The 18663-nt window shown below is 42.5% G+C and overlaps 1 long non-coding RNA gene across 1 annotated transcript; it reads right to left on the reverse strand.

The window, feature by feature from the left end:
• Positions 1–4822: 4822 nt before the first annotated feature.
• Positions 4823–14793, reverse strand: LOC142764894 (uncharacterized). Its single transcript, XR_012883948.1, has 3 exons — positions 14733–14793; positions 9637–9705; positions 4823–4852 (listed from the first exon to the last, which is right to left on the reverse strand). It is a non-coding gene; the product is annotated as an uncharacterized LOC142764894 (long non-coding RNA).
• Positions 14794–18663: the final 3870 nt, after the last annotated feature.

Genomic DNA, 18663 nt, shown 5'->3' on the forward strand with positions numbered 1-18663 from the left:
ATTGCTAGTCACTCACAATCGCCATGGTACAATACCACTATCAAACGCCTGTCTAACAAGAAAAAACGCCTTTATCGTTCAGCTAAGCGCTCGCCAACTAACGAACGATGGGCCGCTTATAATACCGCATCTAGTATTTACGTCAGGGCACTCAAACAAGCTAAAGATAACTTCGTCTCTAATGTATTGCCGTCAATGTTAAAAACAAATGTAAAAAAGTTCTGGCGCGTTATCAATCCCCCAAAAGATAATTACATCTTATTGCAAGACTCATCTGGTGACACAGTTCCCATCAATCAGTGTGCAACAGCCCTCAACAACACATTTGCTGCCCAGTTTACAAAAACATCTGATGTTCCACTTCCTTCCACCTTTTGCTACAATCACCTCCCCATGCCACCAATTTTAGTAGACATTTCTGGCATCGCTTCCCTTATCAACAAATTAGGCAACCATTCTTCCCCTGGTTATGATTCCATTAATAGTAAATTTTTAAGAAATACTGTAGAAATTAGTTCCATCATATTAGCCAAGATATTCCAGCAATCACTCGACACTTCTACTCTCCCATCTGAATGGAAAATCGGGAAAGTAGTTCCTATTCATAAATCTGGCAGTAAAAGTTGCCCTGCTAATTATCGTCCCATTTCCCTTACCAGTACGTGCTGTAAGCTATTAGAGCACATCATATTCACAAACCTTGTAAATTTTCTTGAAAGTAATTCCTTCTTCACGTCATCTCAGCACGGCTTTCGTAAATCATACTCCTGTGACACACAACTGGTATCATTTACTAACAGATTACACCGCATTTTGGACAACTCATCACAAGCTGATTGCATCTTTTTAGATTTTTCTAAAGCATTTGATAAGGTATGTCATAAACTTTTACTTCACAAACTAAGCCAACTGAAACTTGATCATAACGTGTTTAAATGGATTGAATGTTTTCTCACAAATCGCTCACAATTTGTTTACGCTAACGGGTATAATTCTTGTTTTACTGAAGTACACTCCGGCGTTGCTCAGGGATCGGTAATTGGGCCTCTCTTATTTCTAATTTATATTAATGACCTCCCCTGCCACATTAAATCCAGAATTCATTTATTTGCTGATGATTGCGTTATTTTTCGTGAGGTAAATAACATAACCGATTCGTGTACTCTTCAATCAGACCTTAACACTGTTAATAACTGGTGCCGTACATGGTTAATGGAATTGAACATAAACAAATGTAAAGTCATGCGCGTGTCTCGCAGTGTTTGCAGTCAATTTACTTACTACTAAACGACATACCTCTTGAATCTACTAACTTGTACAAGTACTTAGGCGTCCACATAACATCCAATCTTTCTTGGGCAATGCACGTCGAACAAATAATCAACAAAGCTAACCGTACGCTTGGGTACCTACACCGTAACTTTTCCAAAGCTCCATCTTCATTGAAATTAGCACTGTACAAAACATTAATACGACCTAAACTAGAATATGCTTCTTCGATTTGGGATCCCAGCCACATTAATTTAATTACATCACTTGAGCTAGTTCAGAATAATTCCACACGCTTCATATTATCGAACTACAATCGCACTGCCAGTATATCTGCAATGAAGAATAATCTGTCCCTGCCTACCCTGTTACTTCGAAGAAAAGTTTCCCGCCTATCAACTTTTCATAAATTGTATCACCACCCCATCTTGCGCGACGAACTTATTTTGCAACCCCAGTATTTTTCCAACCGTTTCGATCACCGTCACAAGGTTGGAATTATCACTTATCGTACTAACACAGCTGCGCAGTCATTCCTGTCTCGTTCTTCTCGCGAGTGGAACCACCTTCCTCCTGAAATTGTTGCTATTAACGACAACCATCTTTTTCGTGATACCGTAGCTAACATTGTATACGCAGGACCTATTTAATGTATTTTGTTTGTACGCTGACTTTTGCTTATATTCGTACTAACGCTGTATTTTTCCCTCCCCACCATGTACCATGTGTTATTCAATGTAATCCACTCCCCTCTGTAATGCCATTTGGCCCTGAGGGTATTATAAATAAATAAATAAACATTTATTGATCAACTTCTGTACCATCACCCCACTCCCACGTTGTAGCATTGGAAAACAATTTTATCCCCCTCCCCGGTTCTTCAAATTAAAAAAACCTGCTTAATGGCGAAAAACCAAAATTAAGAGAAGGGTGCTACACTTACCTTTGGGCTGTAAAAGAGTAGAAGTTGCAGTGAATGACAATTTATAGACACAGCCGATCACCAACATGGGCATCGTAACGGTGTGATCTCTCTTTCCGGGATAGCCTACAGTTCGTAAAAGTCGTAGCATATTAGCGATAAACCACAGATTTGTGCAGTGTGTAGATGATGAACTTATAAACTTCGGTGTAAATCAACATTTCGGAATATTACATCGACTAGTAGCACGCATCAAAGAAAGTGAAAACGTGGAATCCGACATGTTTTCAAAACCAACGTCAATAAACGCTTATAAAAGGGACCCTGCAGAATTTTTTTAAGTAGCCATAGAATTCATCCAATAAAGGAGCCTATTGCCTCCCAAATTGAGTGCCCCAAATGTTTTTAGATTTCGTCCAGTACGAGCGGAGTTACAAATATTTGTCACACGCTGCAGTTATATTCCCTCCTCTCTCGTCCCGAAGAGAGCACTGGGAGATTATCAGGAAAAGATGGAACTGGGGAAGAGTGTATCTCGCGCACCTCTTCACATTGAACACTTTTTCTGTCTGTTTTGTATCTTCAAACTACGGCTTTTCAGTGTGATCACGCGGGTACGCGCTGAGAGGCCATGACCTCTCGCAGCGGCCCCAGTAACTCCTGTGCGAGTCATGCACAAGCCAACCAATTGCGGGAAAAGGGCTTGCGACGCAGCTATTTTCAAGCCTGTAGCGTCTTTTCTCGAGAAAAGAGAAAGCGTTTTTAACTGTATTTGAGAACTTATCGCAACTCCAGGCCACATACTGGGCAATATTATTTGGCTCGCGTGTTTTCGGGAGCCTCAACTGCTGATTGGTGGCGCTTTTTGACCATGCGTAGAATGTGTGGCAATACCTCTTCAATTTATAGTCTTGAAAAGTGGCTTCTCCACTACAGCGCGTATTTCACAGGTAGCGTTGTTCGATTTTTTATTTTCTACAAACTGTATAGGCAGGTTCTCAAGAAAGACACAATTACTTATGTAGCCTCATAAGCTCGTTTACTTCCATTGATGCAGACTGGAATTGACAACACAGGTTTCAGAAACTCCAAGCACAAACAAAAGCTACGGGAATAACCTATAGTCTCATAAAACTACAAGGCTAAAGTACGAACGCGGACTGCCGGCACGACTAAAGAAATAGCACCACTAATCGGCTGAACATGGAAGAATTACAGCCAGTCTGGTTCATGAATGCGTTCTCCTTCATCATCACCATCATCATCATCATCATCATCAGCCAGGCTACTTCCACTGCAGAACAATGGCTTCTCTTGCGTTCCATCAATCCACTCGGTCCTGTGCTTGCTGCTACAACTTTATACCTGCAAACTTTCTAGTCTCATCTGTCCACCTAACTGTGTCTCCCTCACACGCTCGCATTCTCTTGGAATCCAGTCTATAATGCTCAATGACCAGCGGTTATCTTGCCTTAACGCTACCTGCACTGCTAATGAACATTTTTTTTAATTTCGACTATCATGTCATTAACACCCGTTTGTTCAATTATACGCACTGCTCTCTTCTTGTCCCTTAAGGTTACACCTACCATGTTCTTTTCCACTGCTCACTGCGTCGCCGTCAATTTATGGTTCATGCAGGCCTAAATTAACCCATATTTGAGAAATAAATGACGCTCCCTCATAAAGTTCTATTGAACTGCAAGCATTGTCGGAGTCTGCAAAGGCACTGCCTGTTCGCTGAATATTTTAGGCTGTCAGGGTGTCATGTGGCCAAGCTGCAACCACTGCCGCTCTTCGTAACACCTTCGCAGCGCCTTGATCACGCACTCGATCGCGTTAGCTTTGTCGGTGATTTGGGCGGCAAGCGTTCTTTTGGTGTGACAGCTGGCTTTGCCCATATGAGCGTTTCGATGGTCGCGATTCGCTGGCAGTCAAGTGGCTTATCCGGCCATGCCTTGATATTGCGCCTGACCATGTGGCCACGAAATTCTGAACTTTAATCGATGAAGACTCCGCGAAGAAGTAAATGAGGCTGTTCCTATCATAGGTGGTCTAGTTAATTTCCTGCAAGGCAGAGCCCGACCACATGACAACGATTCAGAGAGCCAGATCTTGTTTCACTTCGAATTATCTGCGCAGCGGCGAATTGGAGACGGAAGGCAAATAACCACACAGCGTTGTCCGTGTGTGCTCCCTTTTTCCTATCCCTTATTTCACCCTATACCAATGAATTAAAAAAACACCTATAACGCGACCTATCTCTGAGGCGTTCATTATTGTTGCCAGTTGTGACAGTAGCCCAATCGACTACAGAGGGCCAATGGGTGTGGCAGCGCAGAAGGTATAACCCACTTTTGTGTTGTATCGAAGCTCAGGTGACGCCTGTACTGCTTTGCGACCAGCACTTATAAAAGACGACGGGAACATGGGGCGATGCAAGGAAAAATATAGCACGTAACTGGCAAGAATGTGTTTTATTAGGGTCGTTTTTATGATTTTCAGTCGAGGTAAGAGATGTGGAGTTATTTATATTTACATTCATGTCTACATCAACAAAACTTACGATAGGGAAGTATAGCGTAATCCGGTACTATGATATCATATGATATTCGAGATGTATGAACCTACCGCCTCCTTGCTGATCCGTCGTACTCGTGTCTGCGAAAACGAAAAAAAAAAGCGTTGCTAGTACCGGCTCACTGTGACTAACTTTTGCTGCATACAAGATTACACGATCTTGGTGCCGTCTGCTTGAATTATAATTTTGGTTTCGCATTTACATTTTGTTTATTTAATTTTCAAAAACCCTTAAAAGTCTCCGAAACAATAAGAGTTAAGCAGTCAGCATCGTAGTGAATAAAAAAATGAACAGCGAGTGGAGAATCAACCATGGGACGAAACGTTGCTAAACATATCAAATTAAAACATATACCCCACAATAATTTTGCTGCTATACAATGGTTAACGCCATTATATGCTTTCATTGTCCCTACCTCCACCCTTACGGTCTTGATAAGAGTTAAGCAAAACTGAAAATTGTATTCGCTCATATTACCCGGCTCATAAACTGCTCCCCAATAGTCATTGTCATTATGCACTCCTTATTTTTTTGAGTCAACTCCAGAGCAAAAGCATCACCAACCATTTACGATTAACCCGTCCTAATTTACTGTGTGGTATTCAGTACTGGCAATCTTTTATTTCATTTTCTTACACAATATGCTTACGCGTATAGCTCTGTACATAGAGAAAGGTTGACAGCTCTGAAAAAAACTTCATTGTGATTTAGCTATATCGCCCAACGTGAGTGTGTCTGTTTGCTTCTGCTGATTTTTTTTCTCAACGCAGTGTAGTAGATCATTGCAGTAGTTTTCTGTGAGCGCTTTTCAAGAGACCATTTCTTCGTTAGATAAAAGTTTACTGAAAAACCAATCGCCAATGGCGCCAAGAAATGTATCGTGGACGTTATATAGTACTCTAAATGTATTGCAGTAATAAATGTGTACATGTCAAGAAATTAAACTGGATGAAAATCAACTTTGCACCTACAGGTATCCAATGTGCAACTTTCTGATAATGCAGTCGGGTTGAGAGGCGGGCTAGTTGGTACAACTTCATAATGGATTAATTAGAAGCACAAACCAACGGGACACAAGAGAAGAGACAAACAAGCTTAGACTGAAACTCAATTTATTCAGAGAAGAAATGATACACCAGAAAGATGAGAAAGGGAAACAACTAGGGAGATGGTTCCACCATGATCAGGTGTCGTCCAGAAACGATATTTCACAATCTATCAGTTATATAGACGGTGAACTGACACAACTATCAATATTTTTTTAATTAAAAAGGCTTCCGCAATCTCTCTAGTTTTCATGTCATGATGGCTGCATAAGACAGATGTGCGCGAACATTCAAGTACGCAGCCACACTTTTTGCAATGGGCGGACAAATGTAAACCCGGGGCTGATTTCAGCGCCTTGTAGAGTTCTCGCAAGCGAATATTCAAGCAGCGCCCAGTCTGCCCAATGTATAAGCTGCCGCTAGACAGTGGAATACAATAAACGACATTAGATCGACAACATATGAAGGAATCTACATGCTTGACACCACAACCTTTCTTCTCAATTCCGCTGTAACGAAATAATGTTTCTACAAAATGGCCCGTGTATTTTCTAATCAAATAACTAGGTTGCGACAGGCAGGCTTTCCGTCCAATGTCCATATTTCCGCCGCTGAGAAGGTATTGCGTATGAAGAAAGGGAAGGGATGCCCCTTAAAGGAGGCAGATAAACGACATAAGTTTGCGGTAGTCACATATGTGCACGAGTTTTCGCATAAGATAAAAATTGTGCAAAAAAAAAATCAACCTCGGCGTTGTGTTTTCCGCACGTGGAAAACTGCAGCAAATATGCTCTAGAATTGAATTACAAAACAGAATGAAGGTAGGTCTTGTGAAGAAAGGTTGTGGTGTCAAGCATGTCAATTACTTCACCAATTGTCGATCTAATGTCGTTTATTGTATTCCACTGTCTTGCGGCAGTTATACATAGCACAAGTAATCATGTACATGTAATCACGAGCTAGGGCTTTTTTTGGCCGTGAAGGTTAGTGTGGAATAATCTCTTTTGTCAGTTGGCGTTACGTAGCACGCGGTCTTTTTAACAAGGTGGGAGCTCAGCATCAAGCTCTAAAAGTTTACAGTATCGATGCCTACCTGTGTGCGGTCGCATTTTCGTCCACTTCTATTTCTTCACATTTATTTCAAGATCACCATTATACACTTCAAAGACTAATAACGTCCCGATAGCTTCCTTCGCTTTGATTTCTATTCGTTTCATTAGACTTTCACAGCACAGCCATTCCAGTTAAATCAACAGTGACGCTCACATGTGATGATGAATAAGTGAAATCCAGTCGATGCGTGCATGGTGAGAACTCAAAATATTTTTGACGCCAGATTTCGACTTCGACAGCGCAGAGTGCAGAAAACCTTTATATTATGTCACATTCACCAAATATGCCAACTTGGTGTGCCCTATTACATAGATGGGCAGTCAATAATTCCCAATGAAGATATCTGCTTAAGCACAATACCGTGTAAGTTGAGCACAGTTTCTATTATTGTGCAACTGTCGCCTAATGTCATGAGTACAACGAATGAATGACAATAGCAAATCTCTATAACCCTTTGCGACACAGCACTTTTCTTTAGGTGTGTGACTTAATTTTGCCGTTTCTGTGTGCTGTTTCCAAGGGATAGACCACGAACAGAGCTAACGGTCAATAAAGCGTTGTGGTCACCCACACTTCACTTATATCACTTACGGGTGACTTATGCGGGATATATCAATATCAATTATGGGTGACTTATGAGTGACTTAAGTTATGTGTGAATAATGGCTTCAATTAAGGCTGTACCACGTCCAATGAGTTGTTCGAGGTGGAGTGCTTCGGTAGAAATTTGCAAACACTTTTTAACCTTTTCAGAAATGCTCACTATCAGCTGATATTTGTCGCATGTATTTGGAGCGCGTCCTTGAATTCGGTTAAATGAAGAAATACATCACAAATGAGTCTGAATTAACGAGATAATTATGTACATTTTCTATTAAAATTATGAACTTTAAAATTTCCGGCAATGTTTTCGAACAGTCCCATTCACATAAAACTTTTTCTCTAGAACTTTAGTGTCGAATTTCGTATATTCGGCACATTCTTGGGGTACAATGATGTCTGTCGCACAAGGATACGGTCATTTCTTGTCCAGTTTGTGAAAACTGTGTATTAGCGTTGTTATTACATAAACAGTACCACACACTGAAATATAATGGCGCAGTTTGCAGCTAATCGAATGTACGTTTCTCCATTTTAATCTGACTTCAGCCGTATGATGCGCTAGTTTTATACAATGTGCATCTTAAACGTCCACATATCTGACAAACGTGGCTGACTGTAATATTCAAATAGATACTATTCCACTGATTTCAGTTTAAAATTTGAGTGTGATAAGTTCGTGTATTTTTTGTCCCTGTCTACGTATCACGCTCGCATGTGAAACAAAAATGAATCTTCAACTCGCCCAATTAACCATATTGACATACCTGCCACCAAGTTAAGTTTTCTGTTTTCAATTACTACGACAACGTAGTTTAATCGTGATCTTTGAAGGGTGATCAAACTGCGCGGCATATTTAGCGACGCGAATCAAAGCGCCCCAGTTGATTGATTGATTGATTGATTTATTGGTATGTGGGGTTTATCCTCCCCGAACTCCCATATGACTATGAGAGACGCCGTAGAGGAGGACTCCGGAAATTTTGACCACCTGGGGTTCTTTGAAGTGCACCCAAAGCTGAGCACACGGGCCTATAGCATTTTCGCCTCCATAGAAAATACAGCCGCCGCAGGTGGGATTCGATCCCGCCACCTTCGGGTCACCATCCGAGTACTTCAGCCACTAGACCACCACGGTGGGGGGCACACCAGTGCTCAGCTGAATTGGTAGAACACTTCAGTGAATACACGTGAACCATGAGCCTACAGCTTACGATTGCCATAGGAATGGAAGTATTTCCTTATAGCTCGAAGTCATTTCTACATTGTGTATTCAATAAAAAAACGTCTGCCAGTTGAAAAACATGTCTATTTTGTTGTCGTACTTAATGATACGCAATTTTGCGACTGTGAGAGTAAATTGTTAAAGCCTCAAACAGTTTCATTTTGATAAACAACTCAACCCATAAGACTCGGCGTCAAATGTGCAAAAACAATGCCGCTGTGGTTTTTTATGTATTTCACTTGCAATTTCGGCTGTACCTGGCACACCCACCCTGGCAACTGTGACTAAAGGCTGTTCACGCTTGAGTTCGCATCCAGATGAAGTTTGAGTTCAGTTTTTGCCACTTTCCTCTGCTCATCTACCGCTTAGTACGCAACCCAGTCAGTTACGCCCCCTGTATGTGCATCTGGGAGCTGTAGTGGGACGCGGACGCAGACGCTCATCTGTTGTCAGGCCCTAGCTACAGCAGCTCCAGTGTTAAAAGAATAGTTTTAGTCTGATGACCTTTTTTACCACAGGTGTACTGTATCCTAAGCTGGTGTACTGCAGTCGGCGTAAACCTTCGACTTCACATTTACAGCGCTTTCGTTTGATTATGAACTTTAGCTGAGTGATCTGCATAACTTACCAATGTGCAATGAATAATTCTTCCTTGTAGGCCCAATAAGCACTTCAGGTTGCTACTGCAGCTACGGCTGAAGTATGGGCACAGCCTCTATGATTCACAAAATGTGGTTTTTTTTAACAGCATATTCTGATATTTTTTTTCCTGCAACATCACCTAAACCAAAACCATCATGTCGGTGACATTGTGAGATTTTATGTTCGATTCCTGCACGTGGCAGTGTTGTAAGAACAAGACGATGTGCGCCCGACATACCTGACATGCCTGACATCTCAGATGATTCTACCGAAGACATGGAGGACATTTCCGACTGGTCAGCCATTCCTGGAAAAAAGAGCAAGATATCGTGACATGGTTACATAGACTAGACTGAGATTTGTCTCGGACCTTCACCCAAAGGCGCAACCGTTGAAAAGTGAGTGGTATGGCGACTCACGAGACGATCTCCACAGCCAAATTGGTTTGCTGCCTCGGCCATGCATTCCTCATCATTGTATAGCAGTTAGTGAAACAGTGAAGGCGGAAGAACACTTTTTTTCTCTATTGCTTTAGTATTATTTGGGCATACTTAGCAATAAGTCTGTAAGCCATCTATTAAAGACATTTCTTGACTGACAGTTGAATGCGGGACTTGTTGATGACGGCGCTTTGCTACGCCAATCGATCCCTCTTCGTACATTATGTTCGGTATGATGGCCATTCACGTTACTGTGACTCAGAGTTTAGAAAGAGGTGATAATTTTCACATGTGAGGGAGACACTGCCCAAAGGCAAACGCGTGGTGACGTAGGTAATACTGATTTCTTTAAGAGTGTTATTGTGACGTAACACGAGTGGTATACTTTCATGCTACATCGCAAACAGACAAATAGTCGGCAACACACACAAGTACTAACCCACAACTGCGTTTATAGGCGAAATGAGACAACTATCTTCGATAGCAAGCCGAACCTATTTGTTGTGCTTACACACTTGGAGGGGTATCTTGCCTACTCCTCTTGTCGCTTGATATAATTTCTCTATTTGATTGAGTGACTCGATGAGCGATCTAGCTGTGATTACCTCATTGAGTAATTCTTTTATTATTCACCTTCACTGGGGTCTAGTTTCATTATAAGTTACTAATTTTTATGTGGGTTACGAACAAGAACATTCAGGAAAGTTGAACATATAATCACATCTTTGTTGTGGTTGTGAAATGCAGTAAAAATATTAAATAACGCATCGCGAGATCTGTGACAATCTGCGAAATTCATAACAATGAAAAAACTGCATACTGTAAAAGTCAAAAAAGTTTGACGTTTCGGGTGATTAATTCAGCGTATGCTGTCGGATAACCAATTACAAACCTGCATAGCTTTTACAGACCTTTACCTACACGTTCGGCACGCCTCATTTAAAAAGAGTTTTTGATGTCCTACATGTGCGCACTATCTCTGCCTGTATAATATTTCTTGTAGTTTTGTTATTTCGCATTTTATCTTGTTTTCTGCATTACACCTGAAGAAGTCGGACAGGTCACTAAGGTCGTTCTTCCAAAATATTCTTCCGTAGAATTACTTAAAATCAGACACTTCAAAACAACACCAAAGTCCAATGAAAAGAGTAGGCTATAAAGGAGCCACACTGTGTAAAGCTAGTATGGATGCCAGTCAACATACGGAAACTTTCTGCTATCCAAAAGTTTCGTTTCATAAATTTGTTTCGCCACCTTTGAAAGTGCTGCTCTGAAAGCTGACGAACGCTAAAACGACGTCGCCACTCGAAGACATAGACGGCCCCACACAAATTTAATGACCAGGATGATCTGAAGACAGACGCACAGACTTCAACCCCATTCGCAACAACGGGTTGAAGAACGAAGCAGCGGCGTCTGGCTCAAGGACGAACCGTCGAGAGAAGGACCACGACCGACGACTGTTGGAGACGCGCTGTGGCAAGAGCTCTTTCAACACGTTTTAGGCATGAATAAAGAGGTCCTATCGTAGAAGCGGAAGACGCTTCGAGCAAGTGTGACGACGCTTACGAGCGAAATCGATACGAAGATAGAAGAAGACGCCGATCGAGCGCAACTTATGACGCTTCTGAACCAGATGAAGAGCGTGTCACAAACGCTAAGACAAGTTAACGAACAGATAGAACCGTTCATTGAAGAAGACGACGTGGAGGCAGAATTTTAAAGAGTTTTGCATTATGAGATGAAAATCGTCGCTCCAACGAGAAAAATAGAGGAGCGATTACGCGAGTTAGAACAAGCGACGCAACTGACAACGAGAATAGTCACAGAACAGGCGAGTTCAGTGCAAGGTACTAACAAAATCTCGGAGACGCAAGGGCTTGTTAAGTTGCCACGTCTTGAGATGATCAAGTTTGATGGGAAAAAAACAGCATAGCCAAGGTTTTGGCATCAGTTCGAGACATCGGTGCATAACAGAGTGAACATGCCGAAGAATCAAAAGTTTAATTACCTTCTGGCGTCTCTGAGCGGGGAGGCTGCGTCCCTCATAGAAGGTTTGCAGTTTTCTGATCAAAATTACGAGCATGCAGTCACTCTTTTGAAAAAAACCTTCGAACGAAAAGATAATTTAAAAGAGACCTACATAAAAGAGCTTTCAAATTTGGAAGCAGTGAAGAGTCCTAAAGATGTAGATGGGTTGAAGAAACTCTTACAAAAGTTGCAAGTTAACACACGAGCATTGCAGTAATTAGGAGTGGCAATGGGTAGTTACGTCCAGTGATAGCTCCCGTTGTAAAATCTGCGCTACCGGTGGATATAAGGATTGAGATGAAGATGAAGGAGTTAAAGAAAGGGGACAACAGACCAGCAACTACGGAACCAGACTCAGCGTCAAGAGACAGCACGAGCAGTTTGAAAGAAATTATGGAGTTTTTAAACATATATATACGCAGCAGAGAAGAAACTCGAGAGGAAAAATACGACGTTACCCAGTCACCGCACAGTATGAGGCGGACTAGAACATCTGCGCTGCAAAGCACCTCGATGAAAAAATGCATCTTCTGTGAGATGACTGGACACTACACGGAAGATTGCAGAAGAAGCATTAGTATGCAACAGAAGAAAGAAGCCTTGCAACGGGAACGAAGGTGCTTCAGATGCACCAGACCTCACCACACGGCGAAGATATGCCGTGCTAACGTACGCTGCAAAACATGCAAGGGAAGACACGCAACATCCATGTGTCGACCGCGTACGCCTGCAGGAAAGTCAGCACAGCAGCAAACCGGTGATGTTGAGCAAGTGCGTAAAAGCGCGCAACCTGACCGGTTAGACACCAGCAAGTCCTGCAACATGCACGCACAGCAGTCTCATGAACACAAGTGCATACTACTGCAGACAGCCTTTTTGTGGACGGAGAGAGAAGACAGCGGGTGCTACGCACGGATTCTGCTGGACAACGGGAGCCAGAGGACATTCATCCTCAAAAGATTGGCAAGAAAACTAGCGTGCAAGGTAAAAAGATCCGAAAGGAATACTGTAGGATCATTTGGAGGAGGATAGATGGAACTAGACATGAAAGTCGTCGAGGTCAGCGTGAGGCAGGATCCCATCTCGGAGCCAGTCACGATTGAGGCACTGGAGATAGAAGTTATATCCTGTGACGTGCTACCATCGCCACCTTTGACAATAACGAAAGAGCAAGATCGATGGGAATTCGTTTGGCTGATGACAACGAGAAGACGGACAAAGAAAGAAAAAATATGGAAACTTCTATATTAATTGGAGCAGATTATTACTGGACTGTAGTCACTGGTCGCATTTGCGAGATTCATCCAAACGTAATGGCAATAGAAACAATATTGGGATGGACGGTCCAAGGTCCTGTAGGACTTCATTGTGTGCCGATGAAATCATCGACGGTTATGGTAATCAAGGTCAGTGCCAAGTCGGACACGACTGCGGACGAACTGCAGAGATTCTGGGACTGGGAAAACATGGGCATCAAGGAGAAATTAGCAACTAAGTTGAGCGATGAACATGTGCTAGACTACGTCCGACAAACAATGGAGTTCAAGGCAGGAAGATACCAAGTGCGGCTACCATGGAAGGAAAACATGACATTGGACGACAACACCACCATTGCAGAGAAGAGGCTAATCCAGGTGACCAAAAAATTGTGCAAGGATAAAAATAAACTCCTAGCCTATGACAAAGCTATTCGAGAGTACTTTGAGCAAGAAATATCAGAAAACGTCGAAGAAGATGCTGGATCCGATATACAGAACAAATTTGTATACTACATGCCGCATCAAGCAGTAATTAAGAAGGACCGAACAACGACAAAAATACGGATCGTCTTTGACGCATTGTCAAGCCTGAACCCAGGTGAATCCTTAAATGACAACTTGGAAAAGGGGCCAAACCTAAACCCCGACATCACAAGCTTGCTGATGAATTTTCGACATCACAAGATCGCTATGTCAGCCGACGTGGAAAAAGCATTCTTGCAGATCAAGATACATGAAAATGACCGAGACGCACTGCGATTCATGTGGTGAGAAAGAATACCCAGCGAAGATATGCCAACCCCGAAGATGAAAACATGGAGGATGACAAGGGTTACTTTCGGAACTACACCAAATAGCTTCCCTCTAGCGGCCACAATTCATCGACATTTGGATAAATTTGAAGAAAAATATCCTGGTCACGGCACCATGTTTTAGAAGGACCAGAGAGACCGCAGGACCGATACGTCTTCGGTTTATTGTTGACAGAACAGGAAAAAAAATATGCAGAGCGTGACCCTGGCTACTTCTTCTTCCTCGACTCCGAGCTCCATCTTCAATCTGTTTTCTACACTCTACAATTAGGCATTCTTCGACAACTCCGAAAATTATTTGCAATAAAACTCTTCGATAAGGCGTTCCTCCGACAACCCGCAAAAGAGGCTGCGCTCGTCAGCTCCACTATACAGTTATCTTCTAAAAGTGACATGTCAATGGGAATTAAACCCAAGCCCTTCAGCTTCACAGCCGCTAGCCTGAGCTGCAAATCTACCTGAGCCTTCTAATCTACCCTGCCAGACAAAGACTAATGAGGTCAGCACTGCACGAGATAATGAATCGAAGAGAAAATTAAACGGCTTGGAACCAAGACAACTCGTCGAGAGAAATGTGGGTGCTCAAACGGTAGCATATTTATAAAGTATTTGGTATTAAGAAATCCCATAGCTGGTTCATTGGCGTGCAATCTTCAGGGGAAAAACTGTGCCTTTACCCTCGTGCCACTGCTTCAGTGCTTCATCCACGTAAAAGGGAATAGCAAACAGATTCAGACTGCGCCCTAAGTTTTCCGAGTCGTCCTTAAGGAATGCGTACTGGTTCTGACTTACTGTTATCGATTCTTTTCAAAACCAGAAAGGATGGAACGGGAGAGCTTGCTTTCCGGCTGCTTCGAACGAACGTGCGCCGATTTGTTTGTTTGTTTGTATCCTCTAATTCATGGCTCGTACCCACTCGGGGGGATTGGCCAAGAGAACATATACCATAGTCTCATATGGAAGATAACTGCCTTATTGTTTACAACGAAAAAAAAAAGAGGGGTTGGGGTAGTTGTATAGTAAAGAGAGTATGTTAAAAAAAAGAAAAAAACCAAACATTTAGATAGTGAGAAAAAAGAATCAACAACAAAGTAGACACTAATAGCTACAACTTAACTTTGGTGCCGACCAGACAGCTGGTTTCGCCAAACCCAATTAATTTGGTATGTCACGGATTTATCCAGAATTGAAAATTACTTCTCGACCCGTTTTTCTTCTTTTTTTTTGAATATCTGTTAACGTGGGCTTCATGTTGAAAAACGTTCGTTGGGTTTCTTCTTCTTCTAATCAGCACGGGAACCCCCAACATGGAAACGCCTGACATTGGCGTGGCGTTAAAAGTTAGGGTAATAATTTTCTTCAGAAAAGAGCCGTAAAAATTAAGGGACAAGCGTGAGAGAAGAATAGTTTGCGAAGAGCGCGCATATACTGAGAACCGCCCAAGACAAGTTAGGTGTTCTGCTATGGATAAAGAAAGAGAAAGAGATGTGATGCGGAAATGCAGGGAGGTTAACCGGAAAACAAATATCTGGTTGGCTACCCTGCGCTGGGGAAGGGGAGGCAGAGAAGTAGAGAAAAGAGGATTGATAGAAGGGAGGATGGAGATAGAAACACATATAAACACACGGGAGTCCCTGCTACGGCTGGTATATAAGTTCGTGATTAAGAAAAGGCGGAGCGAAAGTTCAAAAAACACTGACGCGGAAAACGCTAAGAAAACCGCAACACAAAAAACAAAAAACATCAAGTTTTCCAATTACATTCCAAGGTTTTATTTACAGGAAGGTGATAGCGGAACGCTGATACACCAATTCTGGGCATTATGCGCCGAGGTGTGTAGTAATGATTCTTTGCGATAGGTTTGTCTGAACTGTGGAGCGCACCCGTATTCATTCCTACGCGCAGCTATACATCATCGGCCGTCCGGATGAGTGTTGACCACGTGTTCTTCTATATAGTATGCCATTCAGGCACCTTCTGACCCTTAAAAAATCACTCTTCAGTAGTGGTCGAAACTCCGCTGAGAATTTACTGCAGCAGCCAATTTTAAATCAATTGTTAAAAACTGTACAGCTTGCCCGAGATATATTGAAAAGTTTTCTGATGAGTATATCATAGAATACGTCGTTGAGGAAAAAAAATGGCAGTGTAGCGCAAACATTCAGAATACCATTGCATGTATGAGCAGTAATTACCAAGAGTGTTAAGTTTCGGAAACTTTTTTACGAATGTAACCGGAAAGAGTGAGTGCCAATACAAAGACCTTCAGTGCGTTGGCGGCCACCTTTCGTATCGGTATTAGCTGTCTTCACAGCAGTGATTTCTTGAACCTGTTCGTTCTTATTAGCTAAAACGACGAACTCACCTAGTAACCCTTCTCACGGCAACAATGCATAGCTTACTCCTTCCTGCAGCAGCCAAAGCAACGTATATGACTGCAACCTCGGAGTGTGCTGTCGCGCTCACTGCTGCAACTAAATACACCAAGACAGCCTAATTAGTGCTGAAACGCCCATTCTGTTATAAGACACTCTGCTCTGTAGGACTTCAGAAATCGGAAACACAATCGGCTTAATAGTGTGCACCAAAGTCAAACCATTCCTCCAGTATTTTCGCCTCTATAAAAAGAAGGGGGAGGGGGATACCTAAGCTTTGGCCTTTAACCAAGGGGCGGAAAGTCTCTACTTATACCTCCAATGTATTTACTGTCGGCAGCGAAAGCGCCGCTTTTACCACAGGTGGTTGCCGGGCGTTCTACTAGAAATAACTCAGGAACAAATAATGTCCTTCATGACATCCCTGATAACGTCCTGAAATAGAGAAAAAGGACGAAAAATCGAGAGCAGGAGGGTTGCCGCGTAAGCCCTCCTTTCCCACTTCGCGTGCAAGCGGAATGCTCTCGTGCCTTCTTTTAGGTCTGCTCACCGCTCGGGCGATGCAGACATTCTTAAAATTTTCCTAATCGTTTTTTTAATTTCGTTTTTTTTCGTGTTTTCTGAAGAGGTCAACGTTCAGCTAATGATTTTTCAGTAAAACAAAACTCAATCAGCCAAAAGAAAATGAACTTTTTTATTGCACGTTTTGTATAAAAAACAGATATACACGTAGAGCTAAAGTGTCAATCTATAAAAGCAGTTAAACTTACATGCGTACAAAATTAGTAAACTTTGAGCCCGAAATATCCAAAATAAAGCGAAAATTACCAACAATTGCGACTAGGGCACGTCGTATTTGGCTCAATCACGTTTGTTATGGCAGTTCTCATAGTTTTTTTTTTTTACAGAAATTCAGTACCAAACAAGGCTGAAGTTCAGAGGCACGGAGAGGCTTGAAGCGATCAGAAGTTTTTCGAGGAAGAACGTCGCTGGAAACTGTGTTTGGGCAATATTACTTGTCTTCGCCAGGGCAACAGCGTTGCCTTGACGAAGAAACGCTCGCTTGTCAAAACTTCGGCTCCACGACATTCTTCGTAATAATCTTTAGGAGCAAATAGTCCATCACGTGTACTTGAGTGACACTATTAGAATTAAAGAGTAACAAATTTTCAATCCGCTGCTACAAGAATTTTATGGCGAGGAAGCAACCTATAATTACTTGACATCATTTGAAATACTCGCCGAAATAAAAAGAAACTAAAATCATGTAGCCGAGTCAACTCGGCTACATGATTTCATCAATGCAATCATTTCAGTAAATGCATTTTCCTGGCAGTAGTTTGTATGTTCTCTTCACCTATTAGTCAAGCGACACTGCCTTTCTGTCAGTCCAGGCCGGCTCGCAGAGAACTGTGTTTAATCATGTGTACACGTGCAAAATGAATACCTGCTCAAATTATTGGTACAAACTTTTCTGCTCACCCGTTGCCTTTAGGAAACGCTGAAGAACCTTCACGTAACTTGAAACCCTCTGGTTAGCACACCGCTGAGTCACTGGAAACATGCATTGCTCGACTAAGCCATCTTTGACGACTGTCTCGTCGACTTGTTCGGCGTATAGTTCACTGCGGCATCCGTTTTCTGCCCACCACAACTTGATGTCCTTATCTTTCTTGTAGCTGACGCGCCAACTGAGCGATATAACTGAGCGCGATCCAACTTTTCACGTAGCTGAGCGAGGGGCGAGAAATAGCGGAGGCACGCGCTACGAACGCAAGCCGATCTCTTCCCGCGCTTCGCCTTGCCTAAAATTTATAAAATAAGGAATAAAAAAGGCATATAAACAAAAAAGAAGTGCCTACAAGGGTATAATTTTTTTAACTGTAAGAACTTGTGAAAGCCAATAAATGCGAACATTCACATAAACTTCACTCTGTTCAACCGGATCTTAGAATGCGTCGCAACCGCTAGGAGCGTGCATGTTACTCATGTCCTCTCACCTTATTCACGTTCTGTGAAAGACGTAATTCCCGGAAGGTATGCATGAACGCCGCAGCGAATAAGCTACTTCGAGAGATGGTAAAGGGGCTGTGTAAATGTCGCTATTAAACGACAATGCGGCATCATGGGCAGCCACAGGCGTTCACTAAAGTCGCATCAGCCCAGGTTAACCTGCATAAACTGCCTATCGAGGAACGTGGAAGAAGACCAAAACTTTATTTGCGGAAAAGACTTCGTTGCCGCTAAAGCAGAACAACGCTGTGTGGTCGATCATCTATTCCAAGGCACCACTGGCTATCGCCATCCTTTCAGCCCTTCTGTCTAGCCTTCGCTAGTCCTCAGGGGCC

This window comes from Rhipicephalus microplus, chromosome 6 (genome assembly GCF_043290135.1).
Source record: "Rhipicephalus microplus isolate Deutch F79 chromosome 6, USDA_Rmic, whole genome shotgun sequence".
In the NCBI taxonomy this organism is placed as follows: Eukaryota; Metazoa; Arthropoda; class Arachnida; order Ixodida; family Ixodidae; genus Rhipicephalus; species Rhipicephalus microplus.